This window comes from Lethenteron reissneri, chromosome 19, assembly GCF_015708825.2.
Source record: "Lethenteron reissneri isolate LAM-NWPU_2019-01 chromosome 19, ASM1570882v1, whole genome shotgun sequence".
NCBI lineage: Eukaryota > Metazoa > Chordata > Hyperoartia > Petromyzontiformes > Petromyzontidae > Lethenteron > Lethenteron reissneri.
In genome coordinates this window covers 12,529,473-12,547,298 of record NC_083797.1, presented here as the reverse complement: position 1 = coordinate 12,547,298, position 17,826 = coordinate 12,529,473, and the positions used below count along the sequence as shown (strand labels likewise).

General features: G+C 46.9%; 1 long non-coding RNA gene across 1 annotated transcript; it reads right to left on the bottom strand.

Annotated features, from left to right (window-relative positions):
- Positions 1 to 7,665: 7,665 nt before the first annotated feature.
- On the bottom strand, positions 7,666 to 9,416 carry LOC133344061 (uncharacterized). The gene is made up of 3 exons (XR_009755309.1): positions 9,360 to 9,416; positions 8,496 to 8,629; positions 7,666 to 8,346 (listed from the first exon to the last, which is right to left on the bottom strand). It is a non-coding gene; the product is annotated as an uncharacterized LOC133344061 (long non-coding RNA).
- Positions 9,417 to 17,826: the final 8,410 nt, after the last annotated feature.

Here is a 17,826-nt window from a genome sequence, read left to right as displayed (position 1 = left end):
CTGAGCCCTTTTCCCAGAAAGGGCTGCAGCCGCTGCTGCACGTGGAGCTGCGAGGCGTCCCTGGGAACGAGGTGGGTGGTGATGATGGGGTGGGAGTTGATTCACGTGAGCAAAGGGGGGAGGGGGGTAATACACAACACAGCGAGTCGCACACAAAGCCAAAGGTCGCCCGTTGAAGCCTTTAAACAGACCTTTAAACGGACAATTGAACCATCGTACCCCGGCTCTCGCATAATGTCCGTGATGCAGTCTATAATGTAGACTGTAGCCTGGTTCTTAACCTCGGTGAGCGTACTGGCAGTCTATAATGTAGACTGTAGCCTGGTTCTTAACCTCCATGAGCGTACTGACAGTCTATAATGTAGACTGTAGCCTGGTTCTTAACCTCGATAAGCGTACTGGCAGTCTATAATTTAGACTGTAGCCTGGTTTTACAAGCTCGGTGAGTGTAATGGCAGTCTATAATGTAGACTGTAGCCTGGTTCTTAACCTCGGTGAGCGTACTGGCAGTCTATAATGTAGACTGTAGCCTGGCTTTTAAGCTGGTGAGCGTACTGGCAGTCTATAATGTAGACTGTAGCCTGGTTCTTAACTTAAGCGAGCATACTGACAGTCTATAATGTAGACTTTCAGTAATAAAAATAAAATAAAAACGAAAACCACGACGTTTCGATCGCAACACAAGCAGTCGTTGTCAGGAAAAGAGGGGTTAGCCTCTAGAGGCAAACTGTTTATCAAGGTTTAGAGATGGGCATAGCCCATACGGCGTACGACCGTTTCAATTCGGGCAAAAAACAGGCTACAGTCTACATTATAGACTGCCAGTACACTCACTCAGGTTAAGAACCAGGCTACAGTCAACATTATAGACTGCCAGTACACTCACTCAGGTTAAGAACCAGGCTACAGTCTACATTATAGACTGCCAGTACACTCACTCAGGTTAAGAACCAGGCTACAGTCTAAATTATAGACTGCCAGTACACTCACTCAGGTTAAGAACCAGGCTACAGTCTACATTATAGACTGCCAGTACGCTCACTCAGGTTAAGAACCAGGCTACAGTATACATTATAGACTGCCAGTATGTTCACCAGCTTAAAAAAACCAGGCTACAGTCTAAATTATAGACTGCCAATACACTCACCGAGATTAAGAACCAGGCTACAGTCTACATTATAGACTGCCAGTACATTCACCGAGGTTAAGAACCAGACTACAGTCTACATTATAGACTGCCAGTATGCTCACCCAGCGTAATGACCATTGCTACAGTCTATATTATAGACTACCAGTACACACACCAAACTTAATAACCAGGCTACATTCTACATTATAGACTGCCAGTGCGCTCACTCTGATTAAGAACCAGGCTACAGTCCACATAGTGTTTTTTATTTTATTTTTATTATTATTATTATTCACTTTATTTTTTATTATGTTTCTTCTATCTACGTGACTTTACCGAAAGATCCAAAGAACATTAATTCCTGCAGTCACGAAAGTTTTAAGTCAAAATCTGTTCATGAATATTAATGAGGGGTCTGGTCGATGTGGAGTGACGTCACGATCGTTACACACAGACATCTTGGCTCATTATAGTAGATAATAATAATGGGGAGGGAGGGGGGTGTCCATTTGGAGGACGTCACCTGTTCATGATTATTAATGAGGGGGGCTGTTCGATGTGGAGTGACGTCACTAGCGCATGATAATTCGTGAACGGGGGGGGGGAGTACTCCATATTTAGTGATGTCACCGCTCATGATTATTAATGAAGGGTGGGGGGAGGGGTGTCCATTTGGAGGACGTCATCTGCTCATGAATATTAATGAGGGGGGCTGGTCGATGTGGAGTGACGTCACGAGCGTTAAGGACAGACATTCCTGGGTGATTATCGTAGGTATGTCCACGTGACGACAGCCCACTTCGTTGGGCTATCACCTGTGGCCAGGTCGCTGCTGAGAAAGAGCTACATAGCTCAGTGGGCCTGAGCCTGGTGAACAAAGAGATGCACCTTATTGTTCCTGTAATATCTACTTCCAGCGCATTTACAAGCATTGCTCGTCATCGCCATTAGACATTGTCTGTCCACTGCTGGATGAAGGCCACCACATCATGCTCGTACAACGCCGCAATCCACCAGGCTCTTCGTGAACAGCATCAAGATGCGTTTAGAGTGCACCAGTGGCGTAGTGACGACATTATCAGCTCAGGGGATGCGCCATTGGGTCAGGTGGGACCCAAATACTTGTGTAATGACAGTAGAGTCGACATTGCGGTGTGAGTGGACTGGTGGCCACGGGAGGTAATGACAGGGGAGTCAGCTGTGAAGGGACCGGTGGCTACAGGAATGATCGAGAAGGGAGAGTTGTCAGGTGAAGGAAGAGGATGGTGGAGTCTGCCGGTGGAGCGAGCGTCCAGAGTCAGCAAGAATGATCGAGAAGGGGGGCGTGGCCTCTGTCGGTATAACAGGGAGATGCGCGGGAGACTCGGGGCTGTTGCAGTGTGGGTCTCCGCGTTTATCAAGTGAACGTGTCTTCAATAAAGTGCCATATCAAGAGAAGTGTGTCAAGTCGTCATTGCACTTGATTTGTCTCGCACAGTCGCACCGAGGCTATGATACATCGCGGCACTCCCTTGTCTAATCACATCAGTAAGCTTTTAATGGAAACATTATTTAAACCGCGTTTTCAATAAGTGTTGTTCTTTTACACTGTCGTTGAAAATCACATCTCACGGCGGTTGTCAAGGGGGCCCCAACTCGTAGCCTTGGCCACCAGTGCGGGCCAAAGCATCCCCTGATTGCCCCACGCTGCTCGTTACACTGCTGGGGCGCACGCATTATGCAGGGCTTCCTAAACCAGGGGTCGGCAACCAAAATAACAAGAGCAATTTTTATTTGCGATTCGGTGAAACGAAAAAGAACTCGATATTTCAAGGGCGCGCAATGCGTGTGAATAACGGTGACGGAGCCGGGTCCTTAAGGAGCAGCATGCGGCTCCGATCCGCAGGTTGCCCGCCTTCCTCGTCCTAAACAAATCCATCTCAGACAAACTTTACAACTCATAATCAACGATTTTTGGGTTTAGATCGCGTTTATTTATAAATGTGTCGTAACCCTCCACCACCCGACACGGCCAATCAGTAAAAAATGTGTCACGTTGACAAAGACAAATAGTTCACTGCTTTAGCCCACCGGTGTGTTGAAGCAACAACATTCACAATTTGAGTACGACGTTTCGCTGGTAATTACAACCAGCATCATCGGGCAATTCGCCAGAATGGTGAGGCTCTCCTGTGTCTCCCGTTCTTATATAGAGCAGCAGCAGGATGACGTCATCATTAACTCATTAACTCATCAGGTGCAAAGATTCAAGGGGGGAGTGATTGTAATTATATACTAGATTAGTAATCAGGCTATTGTTACGATGCGAGTTGTAGATTAGTAATCATTTGGAATGTGTTTTATTGTGATTATGCTACATTAGTAATCTGTTAGTGGTTGTTTCCCTTATAAGTAATTGTAATGTATCTTATTTAATAATACGCTTCCAGGCCGCACTAAGCCTGTAGCTGTCTGAGCGATTAAAGTTATTTCTGTTTCTCTCAATTTCAATCGATTCTCTAATTAGTCTTTGCCAGTAGTAACTAGTTTTACACAACACTTCCACGTTGTCAAAATCAATTGAGTGTCCCTGTTGGCATGCATGTTCTGCTACTGCCGACAGTTGTGTTTGTGATAGTTTAATATTTCTCTGGTGTTCTTTAAGTCTTACACTAACGTTACGCCCTGTCTGTCCAATATAGCATCTGCCACATACACAATTAATCCGATATACACCTTCTGTTGATAATTTAGGTAATTCGTCTTTAGTGCACGTTACTAGTTGTTGAATTTTGTGTACTGTACCAAATCTTACTGTAATGTTTTGCTTTTGCAAAACACGGGCTAATTTATCAGTTACTCCTGAGATAAATGGTATTTTTATTGTTTTAATAATCTGATCGCTTTCAGCAGTGTTGCTTTGCGATCGTGATTTACAGAAAGCCAACGCACACTGATGCCTATCTGAATGCAGATTCGCATCATCACCCAGCTCAGAAATCCTCTCTTATCAAGACGCTCATACATCGGGCTAAAACAGTGTCAGATGGTGAAAGTCTAGTGAGAGAGATTAAACATGTTAAAGAAGCACTAAGGCAGAATGGCTACAATAATGCTCAAATTAACAGAGCACTAAAAGCCAAATCACGATCGCAAAGCAACACTGCTGAAAGCGATCAGATTATTAAAACAATAAAAATACCATTTATCTCAGGAGTAACTGATAAATTAGCCCGTGTTTTGCAAAAGCAAAACATTACAGTAAGATTTGGTACAGTACACAAAATTCAACAACTAGTAACGTGCACTAAAGACGAATTACCTAAATTATCAACAGAAGGTGTATATCGGATTAATTGTGTATGTGGCAGATGCTATATTGGACAGACAGGGCGTAACGTTAGTGTAAGACTTAAAGAACACCAGAGAAATATTAAACTATCACAAACACAACTGTCGGCAGTAGCAGAACATGCATGCCAACAGGGACACTCAATTGATTTTGACAACGTGGAAGTGTTGTGTAAAACTAGTTACTACTGGCAAAGACTAATTAGAGAATCGATTGAAATTGAGAGAAACAGAAATAACTTTAATCGCTCAGACAGCTACAGGCTTAGTGCGGCCTGGAAGCGTATTATTAAATAAGATACATTACAATTACTTATAAGGGAAACAACCACTAACAGATTACTAATGTAGCATAATCACAATAAAACACATTCCAAATGATTACTAATCTACAACTCGCATCGTAACAATAGCCTGATTACTAATCTAGTATATAATTACAATCACTCCCCCCTTGAATCTTTGCACCTGATGAGTTAATGAGTTAATGATGACGTCATCCTGCTGCTGCTCTATATAAGAACGGGAGACACAGGAGAGCCTCACCATTCTGGCGAATTGCCCGATGATGCTGGTTGTAATTACCAGCGAAACGTCGTACTCAAATTGTGAATGTTGTTGCTTCAACACACCGGTGGGCTAAAGCAGTGAACTATTTGTCTTTGTCAACGTGACACATTTTTTACTGATTGGCCGTGTCGGGTGGTGGAGGGTTACGACACATTTATAAATAAACGCGATCTAAACCCAAAAATCGTTGATTATGAATAACATTGGTCGCGAAAGCCTACGTGTTAAACAAACTTTACAACACATTCAGGTTAACGGCCACTTGGCTTCAACGATCAACACTCATGCCTGTCAACCCATACGGTTTGCCCCGTATTCTTGTACAGGGGAATTGCGTTTGCAGGTCCATACGGTGTACGGCCGTTTCAATACTGGCAAAAAACCGATCTGTTTGTTTTTATTTCTCCCTTGTGATCGCACTTTTTAGGTTGAACGTTGATATTTAAAGGGGGCACGGGGTGACCAATAATGTCTGAATATGTCTCTAATAAGGTAGACACTGATAAGGGGTTGGTTGACAGGTATGAACACTCTGCAATTTATATGTCCGCAATGGACTCGCCACCTGTCTGGGTTTGACCCAGGTCAGTCGGGGAATTGCCCCCCCCCCCCCCCCCCCTGTGATCGGGCGGCAGAAATTGGATCTGCTGGTATACAGTGTTGTTGAACTTCATTACAGTTCGCCTACCGCACAGATTTAGTTTTTTCCATAATAGACATCCAGTGCTGGCTGAGAAACGCGTGAGGGTTTAGTCTACGGTGGCGAAAGTGGCAGGCGACCCGAGTCGAGTAGAGGGCATCTCATCAAAGTGCCCCTGCTGCTATCGCATTGACAACAGAACGGTGAAATTGACGTGACGTGGAACTTTGCATTCGTCGCTTTGTTTTGGGACTGTTCACCTGGAGACCCCACCACACACGCCCATCGCAAGACAAGTACTCATGCGTCACACACAAATGCCTGGCGACATAAGTTCGCACCTCCGATGAGCACGGTTGGCGACGTACGGTGCGAAAGAGGTTCGACATACATGCAAACAGACGTACACACATCGCACGCAATCCAGGCGTAGAGACGGAACTCTCTGGCCGCGTGTCGCGACCGCGCCACAGCCGCCAGATGATGGATCTGGCAGAAGGAAGCGATGGCGAGGTGCGGTGCCATCGACGGCATTGGCAAGCGAATTGCATCTCTAACGCTGACCTTGCTCGTGTGATGTGGAGCAAAGTCTCCAGGCGCTTGTTTTCCTCGCCTGCCACCCTACCCCGTGGGCTGACAACAAAGCGCGCTGCTCTCTGCCAGCGGCCCGCTAATTGTGTGGCCGGGCTGGTGCGGAATTTCCGCTCTTAAGAGGGGAAAAATAACCACCTCGATGGCTTCTAACGCCGCTTCCAACAACACGCTTCGCCCTGACAACGAAGATCAGCACGCCGCACTGGTGGTGCCTGGTGGTGGCAAATCGCAACGGGATTTTTATTTTATTTACAACACAAATATGACTTCGTCACTTTTAAGACCGGCCAGGTTTGTGATGATGGTGATTATTGTTGTCATTGCTATTGTGTCTCTTTGTTTTTAAACGTGAACACTTGTTGTACACCCGTGAACAGCATCCTCACGTTTGGTATGGAGCACCGCGGCAGCAAGATATTAACTAGCTCGCCTGGTATGCAGGAGGTTGTGGGTTCGATCCCCACGCAGACGCATGCTGTATATTTGGAGGTTGCATGTTTTTCTCCCCGTGGTCGCGTGGATTTGTCTCCTGGCCCTCTGGTTTTTCCCTTCACATTTTTGTAGAGGGTTTGACTGCTATAAATGTCAACGTGATGATAAGCCACTTCGTTGAGCTATCATTTTTGGTGGCCAGGTCGCTTCTGAAAAAGAGCGATATACCTCAGTGATATTCGTCGTAGACTCTCCACAAAATATGTCGCAGAAAACGTGCAGGTCTCGACTTTTGTGCCCAGCCGAAAATAAAACTTATCCGGAACGAATATGTCAGTTCCAAAGAACGTAGCAGATCCCATCACATGTCGGCGCGAGCTTCGGCGATGGCTGTGTAAACACAAATTAATGTTGTGTCAGCCAAGTCCCACGTGTTAGAGGTGGTAGTGCGGGGGGGGGGGCCTTATGGGACCCTCGCACCCAAACATCCTGCCTCGCTGCCGAGCCCCCAACAGGAAGTGTTGTGTCGAGAGCGTGCCCTGTTTACGGGCGCTGGCTGCCAGGAAGCGCCTGTTATAACGAATGGCGAGGTTTGCGTGGGGGGGGGGGGGGAGTCCGCTTATCGTCGACAAAAGCCCCCGCAAGGAGCCGACACGGCCCGGCCCGCAGCTGCGAGAGCACCAGATGCATCACTCGGCAGGAACAGATCTATCACCCGATGGCCACCAACAATCCGGGGATCACCTGGCACTTGACACAAGCCGCTGATTCTGGGAGCTCAAATTAGTGAGTTCGTGCCCTCCCTCCCCTTGAGCAGATAAGGCCGGATAGGGCTCGGGTTAGTTAGGATTAGGGTTTATATTGGGGTTGAAAACCTTGGCCTGGCCTGGCCGTTACTAGTTGTGACAGAGCTGATCGTTTAGGAACACAGGATATTAGAGTGGTAGTGATTCATGAATTTGTCGCAATTCCGCAACTTCCCAACCCTACTGATTTCATAATATAATAAATGATTTACTCACTGAGTCATAGGACTACTTTGTCAAGAGGGTCCTGCAAATTGGGCTTTAATTTAAATATTCTTCTTTCAGTCAATGAATGAGATGAGGCCTTCATCCAGCAGTGGATCGATCATGGTTGATGGCAACCGGTTGAACATCAGTGCCACTTTTTGGAAACTCAGTTGTGTTGGCTAAATTGGCCCCTTCGATTAGACCGTGGAACTTTGACCACTCACTCATGGCAGCCAATGGGGACAAGTGCTATTTAATACAATTATCTTTGTTATTAACGTTTATTTATCCAGCAGAGCCACAATGAGGCATAGGAAGGTCCTGCACTGGGTCTCATTTTGTAAGGTGTTTTCAGGCAGTGAATGGGTTCTTATCACACGTGGGAGCAAATCGGAGCGCCCGGAGAAAACCCACGGGCACGATGGGAGCAGCTCTCCATCCCCGTACAGATGGACACGGATGGCGATCACTGTAACCGCCTTCTCCTGGCGAGCCAGGGTTCGCCACCTCCTCGACGCTCTCAGGAACGGAGGTTTCACGCCATCTGCGTGCCATCCGCCAACCCTCGCTGCACCCTCCTGTGCTGGGGATTCGAGGCGACCACGAGCAGAAAGTAGCCGCCACCAACTGCCGCCCGGCTGTAGGGTTGTCAATGTTTAGACCGATTATACCGCACACCGATTTTCAGTGAAAATTGCGCTAAAATGAGTGCATAGAGCGATACGAATAGCTCTCAAAAGCGGTGTGCGTGACCAGCGTTTTAACATTGGTACGCCTACCTGCTTACCATTTTCGTAGGCTTGACGAGCGTGTAATTCAGGATTGCATTTCGATTCAAGAATTGAACCTCGTGGCGGGACCCCGGGGTCCCCATAAGCCCCCGGCTCTCGCATGAAACTGCGTTGCGACGGCATTTTATGTCTGTTGAAGGCGAACGACACGGCAATCTATTATTCTCGACGAGCTCTACACGATGCGCTCATCAAAGTTTCAAGGTTTTGTTTCTTCTTGCGCATTCGTCCTCGCTGCTGCGCTTGGACACGACATGACAACAGAATGAGCCGCGCCAGGCGGGTCGCGGCGTTGATGTGCGCGGTGGGACGGAATCGCCAAAAGGAAATTAAATAATTACGTTTCGATTTAAAGCTTTAGTGACTGCAGCGATTCATATTCTTGGTTCTTTCGGTAAAGTCACGTAGAAGGGAAATAATAAATTAATAAAAATTTAACATAATAAAATACAATTCTCACGACGTTTCGGCCACAACGCAAGCAGCCGTCCTCAGGTGAAGAACAGGTCTGTCGGAAAGACATTAGGACGCTCTGTTCTTCACCTGAGGACGGCTGCTTGCGTTGTGGCCGAAATGTCGTGAGAATTATTATAATGTTTTATTTTTATTATTTTATTATTTCCATTCTACGTGACTTTACCGAAAGAACCAAGAATAGAAATAATTACGATTTAGACTTCCGTTTATTCGGGACGCCATAAGGTTCAATTATACCCCGATATACGTGAATTCGATAAACTTTTTTTAAAGTTAACGTTTTTTTTTATTTTTTTAACATCTCGTTTGTTTCGCTCTTACGCTTATTTTTTTTCAAATCTACATGATATTTTTGGATGTAAAGAAAATAATAATCGAAATACCTGATTAGTAAATGCACGTTGTGTCGTTTGTCCGTGCATACATTTCATGCAGTTCCAGGCAGTTAATTCCCCTGCTCAAGCCGCATAGTTCAAACTACTGTACGTTACACAACGCTTTTTGATTATACGCACTGCACGTACTGTACGCACCACCCACTGTATGCACTGTATGTACTGTGCGCACCTCGTGCATACTGTACGTACTGCGCGTACTCCCCAACAGGCAGCGGCAGAGTTCCCACTGTCCCCCTCCTCTCCTCCACACCTCACGCGACCTGCAACCACAAGTGTAGTGGTTCGTAAATGACACACAGTCTTTGTTTTAAATGGCCTGTCTAGTTATTATCCATATATTTACGCGTAAAATATCTTAGTTGTGTTGAAAAGTGTTCATTTCAGGTTTTTTGGGTCCGAAAATATTTTCTTGGGAACGCATCCTAGGTTATATGATGGGACCCTTATGATAATTACGTTTCTATATACGATGTTTCACTTTACGTTCAGGCTTTCAAGAAAGCAACCCAAACGTCTGTGCTGCGTATATATTACACTTTTTAAGCACCGTACGTAGCCGACCGTGCTAATCGGAGGTGCGAAATTCGATGAATGAATGAATGCATCGTGAACCTAAGACTCAATTTGAATTTGCCAAACCGATTCCTTCTTAGACCTCTGCTATGCACACACCATGTGGGGAGCGGTGGTGCAGCGGTTAGCGCACTGTGCTACGAACCCGGCGACCCGAGTTCAATTCCCGCTCACGGCCAACAACGGCGACGATTATCTGAACCGGTCCCGGGCCTCCCCTAGGTTGGGTCAGCCTCAAATGAGTACCTGGTGTGGCGTGGTAAACATCGTCACTGGGGAGACAAAGGCGGCCGGGCGTGTAGCTGGTCATCCATCCTCTCTTGTGCCGTACTGGCATTAGCTTGCAGCACTTGCCCCAACAGTCTGCTAAGGCTACATGGGGGATCTTTGTCTTTGTAGACAGAGCTGGTGTCTCACATCGTGCATTGTGAAACGCTCGTCATGCTGGGCTGCGAGGCGGTGGCAGTACAGCAAGTGGGTTCTTGACCTGTTTGTTTTTTACATGTAAGATTGTTGCCCCCCCCCCACCCCTCTGTGTGTGTGTACGTACCTTTTCTCCAGGCACTTCGGTTTCCTCCCACTTGCAAAACGCTCACGAAGGAATTTATCAGACATTCCAATGCGGGACCCTCAGTCTGGAAACTCGGCGACCCTTTCCGGGATTATAAATGCACATCCTGTGAGTCTCAAAAACGGAAAGTACAAAACGTTCCTCCTGTAACTGGTGGAGCACTACATTGAGATGTAAGGAGTTTTTTTTTGGCAGTACACTTCTACCCTCTGCGAGTTCTCCACTTGTCGCCGATTTTCTCGAAGACCCTTCACTATTTTTTGAACAAAAAAACATTTGACCAGGTACGGTCCATTCAGCTACGTAGCTCTTTATGAGAAGGGACCTGGCCGCAAACGAAAGCTCAACGAAGTGACTCATCACGTGCACATTTATAACAGCCAAATACTCTAAACGGATGTTGATTCCAAATATGGAGGGGAAAACCGGAGGACCTGGAGAAAAATTAACGCGACCACAGGGAGAAAGACATGCAAACTCAGAACATACAGCAGGCGTCAGGGTCGGGGTCGGGATCGGGATCGAACCCACGACCTCCTCCATACCAGGCAAGAGAGATAACATTTCTCCACCATCCACGGCGCTGCCGCTTGACATTTTGCCATGGCTGTGACGCTTTATCTGGGCCTGACCATCGCTCGAACGTCTTTGTCCACGAGGTCCTTTGCCTTTGTCTTGTTGAAAAAAGGAAACATCAAACAACAACAAAAAACGACATCAAGCACTTTCTTTAGCTGCAGAGGAGGCCAGACATCCAACAGCCAGACAATAATGCGCGAGCAGCAGGCGGAAATATGCGACAAAACAAACAGCGTGAACGCAGGTGTCCTGAACAACAACAACAACAACAACCACAACAACAACAACAGCCAGTGACGGACTGGGACGAAAAAATCTGCCCAGGCATTTTGCAAACACAGCGGACCCAAATTGTCGTGCGATCTTATTGGCCCACTGAGGCTGGGTTAAAAAAACGAATGTGATCGGTTAGGCAGATTTTTTCGGGGCTACTAAATATGGTGACTTAATGTCAACAGAGAGCATAAATAAGCAATGAAGCGTACACTTTAGAGGTAATAATATGTTTTTTTTTATAATCTGACCACTTTTGTAATTTCCCCAAAGACCGGCTCACCGGCCCTCGGGATGGATCGTCCCACCGGGATTTTGGCCGACGGACTGCTGCCCGAAGGCCAGTCCCGGGGGCCTGACAACAACCACAACAACAACAAGGGCGCTCAGCAAGAACCTGCAGCACGCTTTCAAATGCCAGGATGACATCAGCCACATTCCGCTCGCACGCCACGCGTGTGATGGTCACCGCCGGTTCCTGGGAGAGGCGAGGCTGCCGTGGGGACGGTGATGTAATTTGGCCGCTCAATAAGTATCAGCCCACCCGCAGGGGAAGGGAATTGTTGGAAACCACGCAGCCATCTCAAGCGACAGCCCCTGTCTGCTTGGCGAGAGAGCGACGGGAGGGACGACTTCAGAGGTGGCCTAGGGGAATTACAATAAACGCGTCTTAATGAATGGTAACACCGCTTTAACCTCTCTGGCATAAATACAGAATGTGGGAGATGTGAAAACACCAACTAGACATCGATTACAAGGCATCGAGTCTGCGTTAACCACACACACTTGTAAAAAATGCATTGTCCTTGAAACTGAGTTCAGTTCAGTTTCAGTTCATTTATTAGGTATAGCCCTGTGAGTCATGCGGCTCTTGAATCGGGTGCAACCACAACAAACAAAAACATGAACAAGAAACATCTTAAAGTGACTACGGGCAACAGAAAATTCCAAGAAAAAACAGCAAAGTTTTCCAGAAAAAGCACCGTATATCAACGCTATGTGCAAAAATCCCAGTGGGATGCAAGTCAAACAATAACAACCATAAGACAATTTAGATTAAAGTTATCAGTCTAACTCTGTACTACAACAAACAAATATGGCTAAGCCAAAAGTTTTCGAAATCACCAAAATAAAGCTATAAAAACAACGTAACAGTGATCATAGGAACTGTGATTCAAATTTAACAATAAACGATATACGTAACACGTACGACCGAACTTTGCAGCCATAGCTGGCAGCATGAGTCACTCCATGAGTGGCCTACACCAGCCTCCTGCATGGCTGTCTCACCAGTGCTATAGAGAAAATGCCACCAAAAGTCAAGCAGTACAAGGACAAGGACGAGGCAACCAAACAAAAATCAGTTATCGTTCGATATCTTGAAACAGGCAAACCTCTTTAAAGCTTTCGTGACTGCAGGGATTCATCTTATTGGTTCTTTCGGTAAAGTCACGTAGAAGGGAAGTAATAAAATAATAAAAATAAAACATAATAAAACAATTCTCACGACGTTTCGGCCACAACGCAAGCAGCCGTCCTCAGGTGAAAACCAGGTCCGTCGAGGCGAAACGTGAGAATTGTTTAATTATGTTTTATTTTTATTATTTTATTACTTCCCTTCTACGTGACTTTACCGAAAGAACCAAGAAGAGGCAAACCTCTGTTATTTATCTTAAATGGGTATCTAGGTTCCGCGTTGGCGAGATTCTAACTCGCGACCAGCCAACGTGGAGTCAAGCTAGTTGAATTAAATGAATTCATTTTGGGCACCACCGTGGCGAGATGTTAACTACCTCGCCTGGTTTACAGGAGGTCGTGGGTTCGATCACGACCCTGACGCCAGTTTACTTATAATTTGCATGTTTCTCTTTCTTTCTCTCCCCACGATCACGTTGGATTTTTCTCCGGGTGCTCCGGTTTTTTTCCTCCACATTTATAAACGTGCGTTTCGAGTATTTGGATGCTAAAACGTTTCCACGTGATAAGCCACTTCGTTGAGCCATCGTTTGTGATAGCCAGGTCGCTTCTGAAAAAAGAGATATATAGCTCAGTTGACCTTACCTGGTAAACAATTAAAACAAAATATATAGTTTATCTCGTGGGGTGTGTAGAGATCAGCACTGGAAGAGATCAAGGCGGCTGGGTGTAGAGTCTCCCCCGCTGAAAATCCACAACTTCTACTTCCGAAGCCCCATTCCCATGCTCGCGTCAACTTCGAGCTGCGTGACAACTCCATCCCGGCCGCACTGATGGGGTCCTGGAGGCCCTCTTCATACTATGCGGAGGCGATGATTTGATTAACAGCAGAGGTGCGTGCACGTTAATGTGTGGCCTCCACCATAGGTATTCGTAAATCCCGGTTGGCCTTCAGTAAGGGACAGCTTCCTCAAATGATCTCGCCCAGGTGCTCACTCATAGCCATTTGCCTGGCAGTCCGTTCATGGCCAAGTTGCCAGCTGCTGGCGGGGCCCGCACAGGCTAGGGCCGCTGCAGTGGGGCGCCTGTGCTGGGCATGGAGGGGGCAGACGGAGGAGGGCGAGGCGGGCGTCGAGGGGCGATACCAGCGGTGGCATGCGTGAGATACGGGGTCGGGGAGGTGACGGAGGGGAGGGAGAAGGGAAATAGTGTGGGGGGGGGGGGGGTCATGGTGGGGGGATGATGGGGGTAGTGGGAGGCGTGCATAGGGAGCAGGAAGAGGGGTGGGAAGGAAAGGGGTCGGCACGAGCGAGCAGCAAGACGGAGCGGGAAGGAGGGAGAGGGGTCGGGCTTCGGGGCTCGCGGACTGGGGGAGAGCAGTGGGAGTGGTGGCGGCGGATGGAGTTGGAGCGAGAGGGGGTGGAGGTAAGGGGTAGGCGGCGATGTTTGTTCAGGCGAGCTGCGGAGTTGCAGCTCTGCTGTTTGCCTGGCGTGGTTTGTTGCTGCGGGGGGGACGATGTGGCCGTGATGATGGATGCGGGCAGGGGAGGGACTTCGGCTGAGTCCTCGTCTCCCGAGACGCAGCGCGTGTTACGAGATAAGCGCGCGATTCTATTTTCTTTCTCTGAGCTCCCGACAGTCGAGAGCGATCGATTCCACCCCGTCAAGGTGTCTCCATTCCTCGAGTCAAAGCGGTGGGCCGTGAGGTCGCTGTGTGGCTCGCAGCTTGGGCGACTGAGACGGAAACCGCTGGGAGCCAGCCCTGGGTTCGAATCCATGCAGCCGCCTGTGACTAATGAAGTCGGTTCCTGCAGTGTAGTGAGATCATCGTCTCTGCCTGGTCACCAATGACAGCACGCCAATAAAAAAATATTCATATTACCGTTGGATTTGCACTTAAATCGACTAAAATTGCAGCTCTGAGAAATTAATGCTCCAGTTTAGTTTGACGAGAATGTGACGACAGTATTAGCAGAGTGTTGGAAAGTGCGACCCCTACTGGGTAAAGAAAGTTCGCCTCAAGGATTTATTGAGAAGTTCCGAGAAACCATTCTCGTCTAACGCGAGGAGCGCACTGCAGATTTATGAATGAAAGCTCCACAGCGTTGAGGAGGTGCCATACCCTGGCTCGCCAGAAGGCAGTACAGCAAGTTGACTAATCGTCATCTGTGCCCATAAAAACAAACATTTGTCTGAACATCTTAAAATAAAATAAATATATACAGGAGCCTCCTACGACTTACTGTGGCTCTTCTGAATAAATAAGTACCGTATATTATTAATAACAAAGATAAAAGTGTTGGACAACACTTGTCCCTATTGGCTGCCGTGAGCGAGTGGCCAAAGTTCCACGGTCTTATCGAAGGGGCCAATTTACCCAACACTACTGAGTTCACAAAAAGTGTCACGATTTCTTTTTTACCCATTATCATCAACCATGATAAATCCACTGCTGGATGAAGGCCTCATCTCTCACGATGCTGAAATGCAACAATCCGCCGAACAGGAATTCCGTCGCTCCATCTCCCTGGTGGACATCCACTGGGGTGCATTCCCTCCAGTGACCGTCCACTCCTTCACGAGTCTCAACCCTTATAGAATTATAAATGATAAACTAAGTCAACCTCTCACCGGAATGTGAACTCACAACTCTCTGACTGAAATGCTTCCTCGTAAGATCCAATGACAAAGCGGTCGAGAATTCACCCTCAGCCGACTATACTCAACTATGTGGGGTTACATTATTATATCGCTTTGGTACTTACCGTGATCACCCAGAGGCCCCAGCGATAATAAGCGACACGTGGTATTAGCGCAGTGAATACACAACCAGTATTAATGAGCGACCGTTATACAAACAATTCTCATAACACGGGGATGTATGAAAACAGCTTTTGAATGAATCTTGTCCAATGCATAACCAGCCATGCACGTTGCTGACAATAGCCACATATGGCACGTTCCATACGAAGTGAACTCAACTAAAGGAGAGTACACTGAAGCGAACGCGTTACAATGCATGTGAAAGGACCCTTGCAATGCACAACGCAATGCTTTTTGCTACAGCGCTGTTTAAACAAAATATGAATGAGAAAAGAACACGTAAAACATCACGCTTAAGGCAAAACCCGCATTGTTATAATGCGGAATGTTTACACGACCATGTACGTTTGGAACTACCTATGCATTACACTTACACACAGCTCTGTACGCTGCATTAATGGGGGTTGGTGCGGTGTTGCAGTGGCTCGCACGATGAATGATGAAAATCATTCACGATCAGGGGTAGTAATAATAATAAGTTCCATTTTTTTTCAAATTCGGTTAAAAAAACAATCAAGATGTAAAGAGCCGCAATGCACGTGAATACAAGACGGTGGTCCTGAATAAATAACGTCGTGAAGCAGTCTTTAGAAGAGCCGCGCGCGTTGCTCCGGACGGAGGCCGCAGGTCGCCGGCCGCTTGTTCGAGATGGACCTGAGTGAGCTGCAACAGCCTGGCCCCACTAGAGGGCACCCCGCAATCTCTCGAGCAGAGCAATGGTCTGCGGTTGCCGTTTTGAAACATTTCCATTGCTACCTATGGGGCAACTCGGTAAACTGGCTTTCCAGAAGATCTGTCCGCTGGTGAGCACAAACGCTCGCTGGGGGCTATTTCGAAACTCATTTGCTCTTTCCCCAGGTCCTTTGCGGATTCTCCCGTGCGGTGCTTTCGCGAACACACGCGCGCACCGTTCAGAGTCCCACAGATACAGTGATGTGTTAAGACATTATCAGCTCAAGGGGGTGCAGCAAACGGTCAGGTGGGGCCCCATTATTGCATTTGTTTTGCACGATCGCGGCTCCTGTTGTCTAATCACATCGTCGTTACGCTCACGGGCTCGAACAGTTAACGCTGCAGGGGCGCACTGCGTCTTTTTACACTGTTGTTGAAAACATATCTCATGGTCCATAATACAGGGTTTGTTTTGGGTAAAATCACGTAAGTGTATAAATGTGTCGTTAAACCCGCCTCAACATGACACAGCCAATTAGTAAAGTTTGACACGCAAACCGAACGTGCCAGTTCGTCACTAGTACAGCACACCGACGTGTGTTGGAGAGCCAAGCCACAACATTAACAATCTGAGTACAACGTTTCATCAGTAATTACAACTAGCTTCATCAGGCGACAGCCAGATTTGTGGAGAAGTCCACCTGTTTCGTTCCTTAAATAGAAGCGTAGATGTGATGACAACGCTTGCCATCACATCTACTTGTTTGACTTGCATCCCACTGGGATTTTTGCACACAACGTTGGTGTATGGTGCTTTTTTTGCTGGAATTGTTGCCGTTTTATCCCGGGATTTTCAGTTTGCACAGTCACATAGTCACTTTAAGATGTGTTCTTGTTCATGTTTTTGTTTGTTGCGGTTGCACCCCATTCAATTGCCGAATGGCTCACAGGGCTACACCTAATACATGAACTTGAACTTGCGCACTCTTCTTGCACGAAGTGGGGGGGGGGGGATTAATGCATGTATATTTTTCATGGTAATCAACGTACATGAGTGAGTGTTGGTTGTCAAGGAGGCCCCAACTCGTAGCTTTGTATTGTCCTGTATTGTCCTTGAAACTGATTGGTCTACACCAGAGACAACTTTCTTTTGAGCCTCGTCTCAGGTTTCGGTTTTGTTGCCAGAAAAAAAGGGCGAAAACACTATTATTATATTTTGGTACTGGCAAAGGAGGTCTAATGATGTAGATGCTCACCCCGAGCCCTCATTACTTTGATAGTGCATTGTCTTTGAGCTGTACACCTTTTGGCGTCCTCTAGTCTAGTATCAATTGAGACGAGACTCAAAAGAAAGCCTTCTCTGGTGTGGACCAATCAGTTTCAAGGACAATGCCAATATATTATCAGAGTGTGTTTTTTGTTTGCATTTTGACCACAAGAATTGTGGTTAATGCACACAGGATTCCTTATAAAAAGGTTTCAGTTTTGTTGGCAGAAAATAGTGGAGAAACCCCTATTATCAGAATAAAGGTATAACGTCTCCAT